We start from the raw sequence: 15521 nt of genomic DNA, 5'->3' as shown, positions 1-15521 counted from the left end.
CCAAGATCGCCCAGGGCGCGGAGTCTAAGACCCAGCTTTGTGTTCACCAGAGCCTCTAGTGGTGAGGATGGCCTTCGCCGCAGCTGGATCCAGGTCGCGACCCCTGGGATCCCCTAGGTCACGCTCCACAGGGAGAGAGGGGAAGCAGCAAGCAGACGAGCGGTCGTGATGGGTAAGCCGAGGTCGGGGCAACAGGCAGACAGGGGTAACCAAGGGACAGGCAAAAGGTCAAGATCACAGGCAAACAGGAGAAGTCGGGGACGAGCCAAAAACGGTACACAGGAAGAATAATCGTAGCACACTGCAGACAGCAACTAAAGCAAACAACACTGTTGAACAGCAAAGCAGGCCTGTAGTGCAACAGTTAATATAGACTTCCTGGGATGGCCTGGGTGGGGCCATACAGGAAGGAGAGGAGATAAGAAGGTAACCAGAACAGAGTCAGGCCTCTTAATGGACATATGGACACAGGTAAGCTGCCAGACTATTGCACATCCATGACACAGCGGAGCGAATCAGCGATCAAGCGAGCACCGGGGGTGGGTTATGTGGTTGATGGGGTGGCTGGTGGGGTGGCTGGGGGGGCCATGGGCCGACCACCTCCCCCTCAAGAAAATTGTCACCAGCCGTCACTGGCTAAGATGGTACTTATGACCATAGCAGAGTTAACAGGAAGATGATTACCGTATTTAATAAATTATCTTGCTATAACGCACCCCGGCGTATAGCGCACACCCCCGAACTTGAAGGAAAATTCCTGGAAAAAAAATATATTTAGGCCTCGTACACACGACCAAACATGTCCGCTGAAACTGGTCCGTTGACCAGTTTCAGTGGACATGTTCGGTCGTGTGTATGGGCGAGCGGACTGGACTCCCGTCCGAGCGGACAGGTTTCCAGCGGACAAATGTTTCTTAGCATGCTAAGAAACATGTCCGCTGGAAGCCTGTCCGTCGGACATGTTCGGTCGTCTGTACGACTTACCGGACATGTCCGCTCGGCCGAAAGCCCTCGCATGCGTCGAAGTGATTCGACGCATGCGTGGAAGCATTGACCTTCCAGGGTCACGCACGTCGCCGCGACGGCACGGCTACGTATCCTGTCCACGCGGATTTCTGTTTGATGGTGTGTATAACCATCAGACAGAAATCTCTGAGCGGACATGTCCGATGAAAACGGTCCGGCAGACCGTTTTCATCGGACTGTCCGCTTGTCTGTACAGGGCCTTACAGTTTTGATGCCCCTCGTCGGTGTCTTGCCCGTCGTCCATCGCGTCCTGCCCGTCGTCCATCGGCGGCCTCGTCCGGTCCGGCGTCCTTCTGCGGCCATCGTGGTGTCCTCCCCGCTCGATCCCCGCTGTGTTCGAACCACTGCGCCAATGTATACCTAGCGCAGTACACTCGGGTATAGTCGGGCAGGCTCGGCTCCTCTCGCGTAAAGGACGTACAGGACGCACAGGATGTGACCGCGAGAGGAGCCGAACCTGCCCGACTATACCCGAGTGTACTGCGCTCAGTATATGTCGGCGCAGTGGTTCAAACACAGCGCGGGAAGCGGGTATCGGCGTATATCGCGCACCCACGATTTTGCCCTGGTTTCCAGGGCAAAAAAGTGCTCGGTATACGCCAATAAATACGGTAGTATAATCTGAATATAATCGCAGTCCAAACAATACACATGAGTATTCCATCCAGGGCATGAAAAGACACTGGCTAAATGTCCAGCAGACTATTTAAACTTTCTTGATTAGGGCAGGTGTGCACTGCAGTGCTGAGATCTAACCAGCAGGTGGCGAAGGCTGCTTCTTACTCGTCACTAATCTTTCTCTTTCATTAAAGAATTTCCCACCACATTGATCCCATCCAATTTACACTTCTTCTATAGCTCTCTTTTCTTTTATTGTTCCTACTGCAATATGCAAAAAAAAATCCTGCGGTAAGACAGTCGATTTTATTCTGGATATTGCATTTATGTGATCATGTCGGTTGTCCTTGACTCCTAATTGGAGCGTCTCGTATTGTGTGATTATTATGTTAACCACAGCTTGTCCCTTCTTCAGGTTAATGGCTTCGCAGGGCGTGTGAAGTATTGTTACATCGTTGAACATCATTTTACTTTCATCTCTTCAAAAAAATAGAAGCAAAGTATACAGGTGTAATGAGCATGCCTATAATATCTAAAACACAAGGCGACGCGGCACATCACGGTCACGTCTTTATATTACTAAGAACAGTCCCCGCCCACCGATCTTCATAGCAGACGATGCGGAATTTGTGTTTGCTGCCTTACAGAAGAACTTCCGTTTCCTTCCTCTGTCTGCGGAATATGAAAATAAATGACGTGAGATATTTTTTTGGGATAGCTTTTGTAAAAAAAAGGCCAGGTCCCTCAGACAAGGGTTTGAAAAGTAAAATAAGTATTTGACCCCCTTAGTAGTTGGGGGAGGTTCCTTAGTAGTTGGGGGAGGTCCCTTAGTAGTTGAGGGAGGTTCTTTAGTAGTTGGGAGAGGTTCCTTAGTAGTTGGGGGAGGTTCCTTAGTAGTTGGGGTAGGTTCTTTAGTAGTTGGGGGAGGTCCCTTAGTAGTTGGGGGTGGTTCCTTAGTAGTTGAGGGAGGTTCCTTAGTAGTTGGGGTGGTTCCTTAGTAGTTGAGGGAGGTTCCTTAGTAGTTGAGGGAGGTTCCTTAGTAGTTGGGGGAGGTTCCTTAGTAGTTGAGGGAGGTTCCTTAGTAGTTGGGGGAGGTTCCTTAGTAGTTGAGGGAGGTTCCTTAGTAGTTGTGGTGGTTCCTTAGTAGTTGAGGGAGGTTCCTTAGTAGTTGGGAGAGGTTCCTTAGTAGTTGGGGGAGGTTCCTTAGTAGTTGGGGGAGGTTCCTTAGTAGTTGAGGGAGGTCCCTTAGTAGTTGGGGGAGGTTCCTTGGTAGTTGGGGGGAGGTCCCTTAGTAGTCGGGGGAGGTCCCTTAGTAGTTGGGGGAGGTTCCTTGTTGGGAAGCACAGAGGTCAGACGTTTCTTGTGGTTGGTGATCAGGTCTCCACACATCTCAGGAGGGTTTTTCTCTTCTTTACAGATCTTCTCTAAATCCTGAAGGTTTCTTGGCAACTCGAAGTTTCAGCTCCCTTCATAATTTTTCTATAGGATTAAGGTCTGGAGACCGGCTAGGCCACTCCATCACCTTAATGTGCGTCTTCTTGAGCCGCTCCTTTGTCTCCTTGGTGGTATGTTCTGGGTCATTGTCATTCTGGAAGACCCGTCCATGACCCATCTTCAGTGTTCTGGCTGAGGGAAAAAGGTTCTCATCCAAGATTTTACAATACATGGCCCCCGCCCATTGGCCCCTCAAAGTCGGCCTGGACCTTTATCAGAGAAACAGCCCCAAAGCATCATGTTTCCACCTCTGTGCTTGACTGTAGGGATGGTGTTCTTAGATCTTCTCTAAATCCTTGAGATTTCTTGGCTGTCGCTTGGCAGATTAAGATCTGGAGACTGACTAGGCCACTCCATGACCTTAATGTGCTTCTTCCCCAACAGCTGAAGGGCCACAGGTTGAGCACCCACGCCTTCAGGTTTCTTGGCTGTCGCTTGGCAACTCGAAGTTTCAGCTCCCTCCATACATTTTCTATGGGATTAAGGTCTGGAGACTGGCTAGGCCACTCCATGACCTTAATGTGCGTCTTCTTGAGCCACTCCTTTGTCTCCTTGGTGGTATGTTCTGGGTCATTGTCATGCTGGGTCCATGACCCATCTTCAGTGTTCTGGCTGAGGGAAGAAGGTTCTCATCCAAGATTTTACAATACATGGCCCCGCCCATTGGCCCCTCAATGCGGGAAAGTTGGCCTGGACCTTTATCAGAGAAACAGCCCCAAAGCATCATGTTTCCACCTCTGTGCTTGACTGTAGGGATGGTGTTCTTAGATCTTCTCGAAATCCTTGAGATTTCTTGGCTGTCGCTTGGCAGATTAAGATTAAGGTCTGGAGACTGGCTAGGCCACTCCATGACCTTAATGTGCTTCTTCCCCAACAGCTGAAGGGCCACAGGTTGAGCACCCATGCCTTAAGGTTTCTTGGCTGTCGCTTGGCAACTCGAAGTTTCAGCTCCCTCCATAAATTTTCTATGGGATTAAGGTCTGGAGACTGGTGAGGCCACTCCATGACCTTAATGTGCGTCTTCTTGAGCCACTCATTTTTCTCCATGGTGTTATGTTCTGGGTCATTGTCATGCTGGAAGACCCGTCCATGACCCATCTTCAGCTTTCAGTGTGTAAACACAGAAGTCCGGTTCCTGTGTTTACAAGTGACAGCTCTGCACTCTGGCATTTTATTGCCCCTTTAAGACCCTCCTACTGTTTGTGAAATTTAAATGACCACACCCACTATTTGATGTGATTTGGTGGGCGTGTGTAGGGGGAGGGGTTTTGGGGGGGTCGTGGTTGAGTTCCAGCCCCTATTGTTTAAGAAAAAAAGCCCTGGTCCTGTCAATGTAAGAAGGTTCTCCTTACTCAGCTTTGTGTTAGGGAAGCTTCCCTTACACTGACCCGCCTCGCAGCCAATCAGTTTGCCGGGTCTGTTACCGGTCACCTGATTAGCTGAAACGTCAGGCGCTGTGATTGGACGCGCCTATCAGGCGTCCAATCATAACAGAGATGGCAAGAGAGGACGGAAGATTAGAAAACATCGAGGAGCATAGAGGGCCGTGACCGGGGCCCCACCGAGACAGGTAAGTGCCAGGCGGGGGATGCACAGTGGCAGCATTTGATGGGCACAGTAGTGGCAGTTGATGGGCACAGAGGCAGCAATTGATGGGCACAGTGGCTGCGTTTGATGGCACAGTGGTAGCAATTGATGGGCACAGTAGCGGCAGTTGATGGGCACACTGGCAGCAGTTGATGGGCACAGTAGCAGCAGTTGATGGGCACACTGGCAGCAGTTAATGAGCACAGTAGCGGCAGTTGACGGACACACTGGCAGCAATTGATGGGCACACTGGCAGTAGTTGATGGGAACAGTGGCTGTGTTTGATGAGTACAGTGACTGTGTTTGATGGCACAGTGGTGGCAATTGATGGGCACAGTAGTGGCAGTTGATGGGCACAGTAGCCGCAGTTTATGGGCACACTGGCAGCAGTGGGTGGGCACAGTGTCAGCAATTGATGGGTACAGTGGCTGCGTTTGATGGCACAGTGGCGGCAATTTATAGGTACAGTGGCTGCGTTTGATGGGCACAGTGGCTGCAATTGATGGCACAGTGGTGGCAATTTATGGGCACAGTGGCTGCATTTGATGGGCACAGTGGCTGCAATTGATGGCACAGTGGTGGCAATTTATGGGCACAGTGGCTGCGTTTGATGGGCACAGTGGCTGCGTTTGATGACACAGTGGTGGCAATTTATGGGCACAGTGGCTGCGTTTGACGGGCACAATGGCTGCAATGGATGACTTTTTTTTCAGTCTGTTTGCGCCCCCCCAAAAAAAAAATTTGAGCACCAGCCGCCACTGGTTACGGGCCTGTTCTGGAATTACGGAGAGGTCAGAAGGGTGCAAAAGCAGGACGAGGCAGGAGCTGGCATTGGGTCAGTACTGACACTGAAGCCCAGTCAATGCACCGGCACCAACTGGTAGAGGTGAAGTCCTGAAGAAGCCTCTAACACAGAGACAAAACCACAAAGGTGTGGAAAGCAAAGAGACGACGACCAGAGCTAGATAGATACAAGTAAACAGATCTTAGGAAAGAGAAATAGGAAATACAGACTGCCAGAATAGCGAAGGGTTAAGGCAAAAAAAGAAGAAGGATCAGATCCTGCCAGACTCACGAGATTCTCACCAGATTCATGAAATGGGGGAACCTTTCCAGAAGCCGTAACTCTTACTTTGCTTATTCCGGCAGCTTCGGCGCAGAGCAACCACAAATCAGCAAACATTTTTGTAACCCACTCAGCAAGATGTCACTCCGAGGAGAACCGCTCTGATGATTTTCACTGCAGATATATTGTATGATATAAATATAAATGCTACATGGCTGAAAGTATGAGCCCCCCCCCCCCCACCCCCTACCAATGATGGAGGTCAGGTGTCTCCAGTGAAGAGCACTGGTGATCCTCCATCATACAAAGACATTGGAGACAATTGGGCTCTTCTAACCTTGTGGTAACAGTTTGGTGAAGACCCTTTTCTGTTCCACCATGACTGTGCCCCCCCCCCCTGTGTACAAAGTCAACTCCATAAACAAATGGCATGGTGTGACCAGTTTGGTGTGGAGGAACTCCTGTGTCCTGCACAGAGCCCTGACCTCATCTCTACTGAACACCTTTGAGAATCACTCTTATTGTATTGTATATTTCTATCAATAAAAAAATATATTAAACAAAAAAAAAACACCTTTGAGAAGAATTGGAATGCCGATGACAACCTAGAGAGTCCTGATCCTCAACCCTACTGAACACCTTTGGACCTCAACCCTACTGAACGCCTTTGGACCTCAACCCTACTGAACACCTTTGGGCCTCAACCCTACTGAACACCTTTGAGCCTCAACCCTACTGAACACCTTTGGGCCTCAACACTACTGAACACCTTTGGGCCTCAACCCTACTTAACACCTTTGGACCTCAACCCTACTGAACGCCTTTGGACCTCAACCCTACTGAACGCCTTTGGACCTCAACCCTACTGAACGCCTTTGGGATGAATTGGAATGCCGATGGTGAGCCAAGTCTTCACATCCAGTAGCTGACCTCACAAATGGGCACAAATTCCCAGAGACACCCTCCAAAATCGCGTGGAATGTCTTTTTTTAGAAGAGTGGATGGTTTTAAAGGCCACAAAGGGGCCAAATCCATAATAATGGTCATGAGGAGGATGGGGTGGCAACTCCATATTAATTGCTGTAGTTGGGGGCATGGCAACCTCATATTAATGGCCATGGGGTGTGGGTGTGTGTGTGTGAGGAGGGGGGGCTTTTTGGTAGTGCCATAATGATGACAATGGGGGGGCAACTCACACAGACACTTTCAACATTTTGTGGAGAGTCTTCCTAAAAGAGTGGAGGATGGTAGAGCCACAAAAGGGGGAGGGGGGGCTATGGTTTTGGAATGGGTTGTCCAACAAGCTCATATGGGTGCAATGGGAGAAGAACCTGAATGTCCTGCAGAGAGTCCTGATCCTCAACCCTACTGAACACCTTTAGACCTCAACCCTACTGGTGCAGAGGAACTCAAGTGTCCTGCACAGAGCCCTGACCTCAACCCTACTGAACACCTTTGGACCTCAACCCTACTGGTGCGGGGAACTCAAGAGCCCTGACCTCAACCCTACTGAACACCTTTGGACCTCAACCCTACTGGTGCGGGGAACTCAAGAGCCCTGACCTCAACCCTACTGAACACCTTTGGACCTCAACCCTACTGGTGCGGGGAACTCAAGAGCCCTGACCTCAACCCTACTGAACACCTTTGGGATGAATTGGAATGCCGATAGTGAGTCAGGTCTTCTTATCCAACATCAGTACCCGACCTCACAAATGTTAGGCTGTGGTCCCCATGTCCAACAGGTCTAACATTACCAAAGTCCTGAAGAAATTCTCTGAGACATGTTGCTCGTGATTTAGGTCAAACATTAATAAAGTGTTAATTGTTCTCCAACTGGCTGACTGGAGTTTCCAAGACTTTCTCTTCACATTCGACGTTCCTCACCGACCACCACAATCTCAACTCTACGAGACAGTTCTTGGAATTCTGATGGTGAGCCAGATCTTCTCATCCAACGTAAGTAGCTGACCTCACAAATGGGCATAAATCCCAACAGAAACCCTCCAAGATTTTGTGGAACATCCTTTTAGAAGAGAGGAGGATGTTATAACCACAAAGAGGCCAACTCCATAATAATGGTCATGGGGATGGGGTGGCAACTCCATATTAATTGCCTTTGTTGCAACCCAATTTTAATGGCCATGGTGTGGGTATGTGTGTGTGTGTGTGGGGGGGGGGGGGCACTTTTGGTATTGCCATAATATTGGCAATGGTGGGGCAACTCCATATTAAAAGCCCTGGGTTTGGAATGGGGTGTCATAGAGGTGTGATGATCAGGTCCCCTCTCACAATCACACAAAGCCGTGTCGTATATTTGATTTATTCTGGCCGGCTTTGTTTTTTCAGGTATAATACGGAGTATAGTTGGTCTCTGTGGATGTTTATAACGAGTTATTGAAGTGAATAGAAAAGCACCTACTCTCCTGCCTTAGGTAGTCCGCCCCGGCATGTACCTGCATGATTGCTGCTCATTTCACGTCTGCGCTCCAAGAATAAAGGGAAATGCAGACAAAGCCAGAAATAAAGGTCAGTGATCCACAATCTTACCAGAGGAACGTTGTGCTCTGCGGTTACATATTATACAATCCTCTATGAACACAGATCTCTGCTTACAAAACAGACGGAAGGTCCTCTGTGTATCACAATGGCGCGACACCAACTCCAATCACATGTTACTGCTCTGGAAGAGATTTTCTTCTTTTACCGTCATCCATTTCTTTACATTTCTTATCTATGTGAGGGCCATAAAATCCCAAGGTCTGCTTGTTTGGGAACCCTCCACCTCCAGAATAAGCACACTCAGTAAAAGCTACACAAAGTACACAAAGTACACAAATTGTAAATTACTTGTGCTCACCCAGGTGAGGGTGACATCACTGCGTCTTCCCATGGGACGCTGGGGGAGCTGAGGGCCCCATAGCCTTTGAGAAGGTTCTCCTGCATTGTGCTTGAAATTCTTGGGATTTGGGATCCTTTGCTTTCCATTGATCTCATAGTGAGGCTCAGTAACATCAACGACACCTACAGTAAGTGGCTGAGAGCCAAGATGTAAGGTAAGTATATTTTACATTTTTATTCGGCGGGCTGAGGTCAAGGTCTGCTTCATGGGGTTCCCTGTGTGGCCCACTGTGTCTGAAATTGGTGGATTTGGTCATTCCAGTTCATTTCAAAGGTGTTCAGTAGGGTTGAGGTCAAGGCTCTGTGCAGAACACTTGAGTTCCTCTGCACCTGTAAATTTGAGGTCCAAAGGTGTTCAGTATGGTTGAGGTCAGGGATCTGTGCAGGACACTTGAGTTCCTCCGCACCAGTAGGGTTGAGGTCAGAGCTCTGTACAGGACACTTGAGTTCCTCTGCACCTGTAAATTTGAGGTCCAAAGGTGTTCAGTAGGGTTGAGGTCAGGGCTCTGTGCAGAACACTTGAGTTCCTCTGCACCTGTAAATTTGAGGTCCAAAGGTGTTCAGTAGGGTTGAGGTCAGGGATCTGTGCAGGACACTTGAGTTCCTCCGCACCAGTAGGTTTGAGGTCCAACAGTGTTCCGTAGGGTTGAGGTCAGGGATCTGTGCAGGACACTTGAGTTCCTCCGCACCAGTAGGTTTGAGGTCCAACGGTGTTCTGTAGGGTTGAGGTCAGGGATCTGTGCAGGACACTTGAGTTCCTCCGCACCAGTAAATTTGAGGTCCAAAGGTGTTCAGTAGGGTTGAGGTCAGGGATCTGTGCAGGACACTTGAGTTCCTCCGCACCAGTAGGTTTGAGGTCCAACAGTGTTCCGTAGGGTTGAGGTCAGGGATCTGTGCAGGACACTTGAGTTCCTCCGCACCAGTAGGTTTGAGGTCCAACGGTGTTCTGTAGGGTTGAGGTCAGGGATCTGTGCAGGACACTTGAGTTCCTCCGCACCAGTAAATTTGAGGTCCAAAGGTGTTCAGTAGGGATGAGGTCAGGGCTCTGTGCAGGACATTCGACTTCCTCCACACCAAACTGGTCAAACCATGTCTTTATGGAGCTGCCTTTGCATACAGGGGCACAGCCATGCTGGAACAGAAAAGGTTCTTCATACCAAAGGTGTTCCGTAGGGTTAAGGGCAGGTACTGATGTTGGGTGAAAATACCTGAAACCAAAGGTCTTCCAAAAGTATGGTTATATTGGGTGAGAAGACCTTACACCAAAGTTCTTTCAAAAGTTGGGTTGAGGTCAGGGCTCTGTGCAGGACTCTCCAGTTCCTCCACACCAAACTGGTCACTCCATGTCTTTATAGGGCTGGCTTTGTACACAGAGGGGGTACAGTCATACTGGAACAGAAAAGGGTCATCACACCAAAGGTGTTTTCTGAGGGTTAAGGGCAGGTACTAATGTTTGGTGAGAAGATGTTATACCAAAGGTCTTCCAAAAGTTGGGTTGAGGTCAGGGCTCTGTGCAGGACTCTCCAGTTCCTCCACACCAAACTGGCCAAACCATGTCTTTATGGAGCTGGCTTTTCACAAAGAGACACAGCTTTGACCCCATGCAAATGAAGGGCCGAACGAACGGCGCATGCGCGCGCATGGTCAGAATCATGTCGAATATACTCCCTAAGGTACGACGGCTCAATGCCAACGACGTTAACGTTACCTACGCCCAGCCCCATTCACGTACGACTTACGTAAACGACGTAAAATACGACGGCTGTTCCTTGGTCCATACCCTAACATGACTTACCCCTGCTTTATGAGCCTTAACTTTACGCCGGACGTACGCCTTACGTAAACGGCGTAGATTACTGCGACGGGTGTAAGTATGTTCGTGAATCGGCGTATCTCGCTCATTTACATATTCGACGCGTAAATCAATGGAAGCGCCCCTTGCGACCAGCGTAAATATGTGCCCAAGATACAACGGCGTAGGAGACTTACGTCGGTCGTATGAAGCCAAAATACAGGTGTATCTTACTTGCAGAATCAGGCGCAGAGATACGACGGCGCATCTGTGCACTTACGCGGCGTATCAGTAGATACGTCGGCGTAAGTGCTTTAAGAATCCGGGCCTATGTCTTTATGGAGCTGGCTCATGCTGGAACAGAAAAGGTTCTTCATACCAAAGGTGTTCCGTAGGGTTAAGGGTAGGTACCGATGTTGGATGAGAAGACCTTACAAGAAGGTCTTCCAAAAGTAGGGTTGAGGTCAATGCTCTGTGCAGGACACTTGAGTTCCTCCACACCAGTAGGGTTGAGGTCTAAAAGTGTTCAGTAGAGTTGAGGTCAGGGCTCTGTGCAGGACTCTCCAGTTCCTCCTTGACCTCAAACCTCCTCAATAATCACCTTTGAACTCATCCCAAAGGTGTTCTGTAGGGTTAAGGTCAGGTACTGATGTTGGGTGAGAAGACCTTACAAGAAGGTCTTCCAAAAGTAGGGTTGAGGTCAGAGCTCTGTGCAGGACACTTGAGTTCCTCCACACCAGTAGGCTTGAGGTCTAAAAGTGTTGAGTAGGGTTGAGGTCAGGGCTCTGTGCAGGACTCTCCAGTTCCTCCACCAAACTGGTCACACCGGGTCTTTATGGAGCCGGCTTGGTGCACAGGAGATTAAATTCAAATAAATCTGGAGATTCGAAAGTTTTGAAGAGGACTTTTGGAATGATGTCGGCGTGTTTGTTGCTGACATGAGATTTTCTTGATGGGTTTACATCTCCGAGAAGCCGGCGGATTCCTACGAGTTCCTAAGAAAGACGGCAGGGAATTGGTGGAGAGTCACACACCTGTCTATCAGTTTATCTGTCTGGTTGTATTGCAATCAGAGGAGGTGAGAGATGTTGGATGACAGAGTGTGGGAGGGAAGCAGTCGGCAGAACTCGGCAGAACTCGGCTTCCAATTCATTCCTCAGACTTGAATGTCCTCGATAGATTTCATCTCCTCCAGGAGCCGTCTTCCCTTGTTCTCCTCGGTCTCATCTCTCCCACATGGAATTTTTGGGGGGTTCTTGGTGAGCGCGCGCGGTGAAACGATCTCTTGACGAGTGAACAAAGGACGTCTGGCTGTCACGCCCGCGATTACTAAGCAGGGAACGTCAGGAGGCAACTTGGCTCATCACACATCTGTCAAGATCCTTCCATGGAGCTTCACTCTACAAGGGAGAAGGCGGCCGCGAGCGCGTTTTCCCGGTCAGCATGCGACAAACTGGAGGTTAAAGGAGACGCCAAACCCTGAGGGCCATTCCAGGCACTGCGTATCACTAACATTCCTCACTTTTCTCGCTGGTTTCCTGCAGCCTGTCTACATGCACTTCAGCAACCTCTGAACTGTACTTCTCAGGGTGGGTTTCCCGATGGTGACAACAGCCAATCGTGGGCATTAAAAATGGCCGCTTGTAGTGTCCAAAAGAAGCCCACTTCACAGGGTGACAACTCAGAATGACAATTTGGATACATAGACAGAGGGTTGTCACCAGTGGCGGCTGGTGCCCAAAATTTTTAATGGGGGGGGGGAGCAAACAAACTGAGAAAAAAAAAACAATTGCAGCCTCACTGTGCCCCAAATTCTGCCACTGTGCCCATAAATTGCCACCACCGTGCCATCAAATGCAGCCACTGTGCCCCAAATGCAGCCACCGTGCCATCAAATGCAGCCACTGTGCCATCAAATGCAGCCACTGTGCCCATAAATTGCCACCACTGTGCCATCAAACGCAGCTACTGTGCCCCAAATGCAGCCACTGTGCCCCAAATGCTGCCACTGTGCCATCAAATGCAACCACTGTGCCCATAAATTGCCACCACTGTGCCATCGAATGCAGCCACCGTGCCCCAAATGCTGCCACTGTGCCCATAAATTGCCACTACTGTGCCATCAAACGCAGCCACTGTGCCATCGAACGCAGCCACTGTGCCATCAAATGCAACCACTGTGCCCATCAAACGCAGCCACTGTGCCCATAAATTGCCACCACTGTGCCATCAAACGCAGCCTCTGTGCCATCGAACGCAGCCACTGTGCCATCAAATGCAGTCACTGTGCCATCAAATGCTGCCACTGTGCCATCAAATGCAGTCACTGTGCCATCAAATGCTGCCACTGTGCCCATCAAACGCAGCCACTGTGACCATCATACGCAGCCACTGTGCCATCAGATGCAACCACTGTGCCATCCAATGCAGCCACTGTGCCCATCAAACGCAGTCATTGTGCCCATAAATTGCCACCACTGTGCCCATCAAATGCAGCCACTGTGCCCATTAAACGCAGCCACTGTGCCATCAAGAGTAGCCACTGTGCCCATCAAGCATAGCCTCTGTGCCCATCAAACGCAGCTATTGTGCCCATCAAATGCAGCCACTGTGCCCCAAATGCAGCCACCGTGCCATCAAATGCAGCCACTGTGCCATCAAATGCAGCCACTGTGCCCATAAATTGCCACCACTGTGCCATCAAACGCAGCTACTGTGCCCCAAATGCAGCCACTGTGCCCCAAATGCTGCCACTGTGCCATCAAATGCAACCACTGTGCCCATAAATTGCCACCACTGTGCCATCGAATGCAGCCACCTTCCCCCAAATGCTGCCACTGTGCCCATAAATTGCCACTACTGTGCCATCAAACGCAGCCACTGTGCCATCGAACGCAGCCACTGTGCCATCAAATGCAACCACTGTGCCCATCAAACGCAGCCACTGTGCCCATAAATTGCCACCACTGTGCCATCAAACGCAGCCACTGTGCCATCGAACGCAGCCACTGTGCCATCAAATGCAGTCACTGTGCCATCAAATGCTGCCACTGTGCCATCAAATGCAGTCACTGTGCCATCAAACGCAGCCACTGTGACCATCATACGCAGCCACTGTGCCATCAGATGCAACCACTGTGCCATCCAATGCAGCCACTGTGCCCATCAAACGCAGTCATTGTGCCCATAAATTGCCACCACTGTGCCCATCAAATGCAGCCACTGTGCCCATTAAACGCAGCCACTGTGCCATCAAGAGTAGCCACTGTGCCCATCAAGCATAGCCTCTGTGCCCATCAAACGCAGCTATTGTGCCCATCAAATGCAGCCACTGTGCCCATCAAGCATAGCCACTGTGCCATCAAATGCAACTACTGTGCCATCAAACGCAGCCACTGTGCCCATCAAACGCAGCCACTGTGCCCATAAATTGCCACCACTGTGCCATCAAACGCAGCCACTGTGTCCCAAATGCTGCCACTGTGCCCCAAATGCTGCCACTGTGCCATCAAATGCAACCACTGTGCCCATAAATTGTCACCACTGTGCCCATCAAACGCAGTCACTGTGCCCATCAAATGCAGTCACTGTGCCCATCAAACGCAGCCACTGTGCTATCAAATGCAACCACTGTGCCCATCAAACGCAGCCACTGTGCCCATCAAGTGTAGCCACTGTGCCCATCAAACGCAGCCACTGTGCCCATCAAATGCAACCAGTGTGCCAATCAAACGCAGCCACTGTGCCCATCAAACGCAGTCACTGTGCCCATCAAACGCAGCCACTGTGCCATCAAATGCAACCACTGTGCCCATCAAACGCAGTCACTGTGCCCATAAATTGCCACCACTGTTCCCATCAAACGCAGCCACTGTGCCCATCAAATGCAGCCACTGTGCCCATTAAACGCAGCCACTGTGCCATCAAGAGTAGCCACTGTGCCCATCAAGCATAGCCACTGTGCCCATCAAACGCAGCCATTGTGCCCATAAATTGCCACCACTGTGCCCATCAAATGCTGCCAGGGCCGCCATCAGGAATTTTGGGGCCCCTTACACAGCTTCAGGCAGGGGGCCCCTAGAGGAGAGGACGGGGGGGGGGGGCTGCCGCCACAAATTGACAAACGGGGGGGGTGACGCAAGTTGAGGAGCGGGGGGTGCGCCGCAAACTGAGAATGGGGGAGCACCGGAAATTTAGAAGCTGCGGGGGGGGGGGGGGGGGTGCTGCCACTGTGAATTAAGGTCGGGGGTGCTTTGTGTGCTGACGAACAAAAAAAAAGAGGGGGGGGGATGCCATCCGGGGCCCTGGGGACCACCGGGCCCCTTAGAGGTCGGGGGGGCTTTGGGTGCTGATGAAAAAAAGGGGGGATGCTTTCTGGGGACCACCAGCCCCCTTACAGGTGTACTGCCTGTTCCCCCCATAGATGGCGGCCCTGAATGCTGCCACTGTGCCCCAAATGCTGTCACTGTGTACCCCCCGCCCGCCGTCTGCCCGGCACTTACCCTGTCTCGGGTGGGCGGTGTGTGACGCCAGCCTGTGGTGATGTCCGATATCCTCCCCGATGTCTTCTGTCCTGAAGCCTGATAGGCGGCGTCCAATCACAGTACCTGTCGTTTCAGCCAATCAGGTGACAGGTAACAGACCCGGCCGAGCACCTGATTGGCGACAATCCGCAACGTGTGGCAGGTGACGTGGCAAGTGACAGGCTGTAAAGTAGAAATCTTTCATTCCTGAGAGTAGGGATATAATTTGGGGAAGGCTGGTAGGGGCCCCAGAGCATTACTTTGCCCAGGGGCCCCTGATTCTATTAGGCGGCCCTGACTCCGGAACGGCACCGCCCCCCCCCCCCCCCACCGCCGGTGCTGCAGGGGTTACACGGCCTGTTTTCATTTCGGTTCCCTGACAGGCGCTGCGGTTCTGTGCGGTTTTCGGCCCCCAGTTTGATTTTTCACGTTGCATCTGCAGGCAGCTGGAAGCGATTAAACTCTGGAATCAAACTGCAGAATTTTCGGGACGCGGGAAGAACGCAGGGGGCGG

Source organism: Rana temporaria, chromosome 9 (assembly GCF_905171775.1).
Source record: "Rana temporaria chromosome 9, aRanTem1.1, whole genome shotgun sequence".
Classification (NCBI taxonomy): domain Eukaryota; kingdom Metazoa; phylum Chordata; class Amphibia; order Anura; family Ranidae; genus Rana; species Rana temporaria.
Note: the sequence above shows the minus strand (reverse complement) of the source record.